The sequence below is a fragment of the Galeopterus variegatus genome, unplaced genomic scaffold (genome assembly GCF_000696425.1).
Source record: "Galeopterus variegatus unplaced genomic scaffold, G_variegatus-3.0.2 Scaffold7091, whole genome shotgun sequence".
NCBI classification, from domain to species: domain Eukaryota; kingdom Metazoa; phylum Chordata; class Mammalia; order Dermoptera; family Cynocephalidae; genus Galeopterus; species Galeopterus variegatus.
The window spans coordinates 95,967-99,566 of record NW_007733202.1 but is presented as its reverse complement, the minus strand read 5'-3'; positions in this window follow the sequence as shown (position 1 = coordinate 99,566).

Genomic DNA, 3,600 nt, shown 5'->3' with positions numbered 1-3,600 from the left:
GAGGTTACAGACCTAAGAGCTTGAAAAGATCCAAGAAGCCCAAATACAAAAAGAAAAAAAAAATGAAGAAAATGACACCAGTATACATAAAAACAAAGGTGCTTAAACCCAGTGCTACAAAGATCTTAAAAGAAAAACAAATGCGGACACACACACACACACACACACACACACACACACACTATGTACCTGGGAACAAAAATAAGAATGACAACAGACTTATTACCATCAGAAACAATACAAGTCAGAAAAGAGTAGCATGACACACTGTAAATCTCGAATTCATACCCAGCAAAAATATTTTTTGAAAATAGAAGTGAAATAAACTTTTTCAAACATATAAAAGCTGTAAGAATTTATCACTAGCAGTCTGGCACTATAAGAAATGTCAAAGTCCTTCAGAGAAATGATACCCAATGAAAATCTAGACCTACACAAAATATGAAGGGCACTGGAAATGGTAAATACAAATTTTTTTCTTTTTAAAAAAAACACTTTTAAAGATAACTGACAGTTTAAAGCAAAAAAATGTATTGTGGGGTTTATAATATATGTAGAATAAAGATGTATGGCATTGAATACAAATGGTACAAACCATTTGTATTAAACCAAAAGAAAAGGCAGATTCTCAGATTGTATAAAAAAGCAAAACTGAACTATAGGCTTTCAATAAGAAAAATACTTCAAACATAAAGAAAACAACTTAAAAGTAAAACAATAGAAAAGGAGATATGCCAAAACTAATATGAAAAACCTACTGTGGCTATAAGAATATCAGACAAAGTAGATTTCAGAGAAAAATAATTACTAGAGGTAAAGAGGATCATTTCAGAATGATAAAGGGCTCATTGATCAAGAGGACATAATAATCCTAAACGTTCATGCACCTACTGACAGAGTTTCAAAATACATAATGCAAAAATTGATAGAATTGCAAGAAGAAATAGATCCACAATTGCAGCAAAAAGTTTAGCACTCTTATCTCTATAATTGATAGAACAAGTGTACAGAATATTAGGAAAGACATAGAAGACTTGATCAACAATATCAACTAATCTGATAATTGACTCCACCCAACAACAGCAGAATACACATTCTTTTCAAGTGCTCACATAATATTTACCAACAACAACCATATTCTGGGCCTTAAAAAAGTTTCAAGAAATGTATTTATTTAATTTATTTTATTATTTTTATTTTTTTATTGTAGTAAACTATATATAGCATAAGAATTTCCATTTTAAGCATTCTCCAATAAATTTAAATGGATTCAAATCATACTAAGCATGTCCATTGACCACACGAAAATTAATTTTAAATGATCTATAGTAATACAACTGAAAAAAATTCAGAAATCTTTGGAAACCAAATAACACACTTCTAAACAACCCATGCTAAAGAAGATACTAAAAATCATTTAGAAAGTATTTTGAAGTTAATGAAAAAGAAAATGTGATATATCAAAATTTGTGGGAAACAGCTAAAAGTTTTAGAGAAAAATATGGCACTAAATGACCATGCTAAAACAAAGATATCTCAGGTAAATGATTGTTAGCAACTATAAAAAGAAAAGCAAATGAAACTGAAAGAAAGAAGAGGAAAAGAAGTAATGAAGATTAGAGCAAAAGTCAGAGGCCCAAAAGCTGATTCTCGGAGATGATCAATAAAATTGATAAACCTCTAGCCAGGAAGATCAGAGTAAAAGAGAGAAGACACAAATTACCAATATGAGAAGTAAAGGGGAATTACTGCAGATTCTATTATATTAAAGGATAAAGAAATATTATGAACAACTTTATAACAAAAAATACCACACCTTAGATGAAGATAATAAATTTTCTGAAAGACATAAACTACCAAACCTCATTCAAGAAAAAAATAAATAACATCGGGGCCGGCCTGGTGGTGCACTGCTACAGTGCGCTGCTTGGGAAGCGCGGCAGCGCTCCCGCCGAGGGTTCGGATCCCACGTACAGACCGGTTCCGCTCACTGGCTGAGCGAGGGGCGGGCGCAGCACCGAGGGTTGCGATCCCGTTGCCGGTCCCGGTCCAGTACGGGCGTGACACTGAGGGTTGCGGTCCGTTGCCGGACACGAAAAAAGACAAAAGGGGGGAAAAAAAAAAGAAAAAAAAATAAATAACATGAATAATAATATGCTATTTCTATTAAAGAAAGAGTTGAGAATTTAAAATCTTCCCTCATAAAAAATTACAGGCCAGATGATTTCACTGATAAATTTTACCAAACATGTAAGAAAGAAAATACCAAATTTATACAAACTCTTCCAGAAGAGAAAAAAACAAAACAAAAACCAAAAACAAACAAACAAACAAACAAACAAAACTTTGAAAATGAGTAAGATTGAAGTACTCACACTGTCTTAGTTCAAAAAAGCTACAGTAATCAAAATGGTATAAAACTGATATAAAAATAGACAAATCAATGGAAAAGAATAGAGTTCACAAATAAATAAACTCAAATACAAATTAATTGATTTTCAACCTGGGTGCCAAGAAATACAATGAGGAAGATCTCTTCAACAAATACCACTTGAACAATTAGATAGCTGTGCGTAAAATATGAACTGTGACCCTTATCTTACCCCCTAAACACACAGCAAAAAGTAATTAACTCAAAATGGTTCATGGACCTAAAGCTAAGAGCCAAACCCTAAAACTTCTCTAGAAAACATAGGAGAAAATCTTAGTGACCTTGAGTTTGGCAAAGATTTATTAAATTTGACACAAAAAGCACAAACTATAATACTTTAAAAATCAATGAACTAGAATTTACTAAAATTAAAAACTATTGCTATTCAAAAGACACTATTAATAAACTGAAAAGGCAAACCACAGACTGGGAGAAAATAGTTGCAAAGCATAAACCTGACAAAAGACTTGCATCTAGAATATATAAAGACCTCTGAGAAGAGAACTATTAAAAATGGCCAAACTGTTTGAACAGACACTTCACCAAAGAAGATATATGGAAGGCAAATAAATACATAAAAAGATAATCACAAGAGAAGTTAAAATTAAAATCACAAGATACAACCATATACCCAATAGAATGTCTAAAATTAAAGAGACAGACCACCCAACTTTTGGGAAGGATGTATAGCAATTGCAACTGGAATATACTGCTGATAGGAATACGAATGTTACATGGAAAACAGTTTGGTAGTTTTTTAAAAATGTTAGACATACACTGACCAAGAGACCTAGCTATTCCAATCCTAGATTTGTGACCCAAGAAGATAAAAATATATGTTCACACAAAGACTTGTACATGGATGTTCAGGATAGCTTTATTTGTAATTGCTAAAAACTGGAGACAACTAAAATGTAAATCAACAGGTGAATGTACGAACAAATCATGGTACATTCATACAACAGAATTAGGAATAAACTATTGATACATAAGCAATAGCAATGAATCTTAATATTATGATGTTGAGAGAAAGAGCAAGAGGAAAAATGCGTACACACAGTATGATTCCATTTATGTAAAATTCTAAAAAATGTAAACAGTCTATAGAAAAGCAGATCAGGGACTGCCTGGGGACTAGGGTGGGATGGACAGGAGGGAGTCAGAGGAAG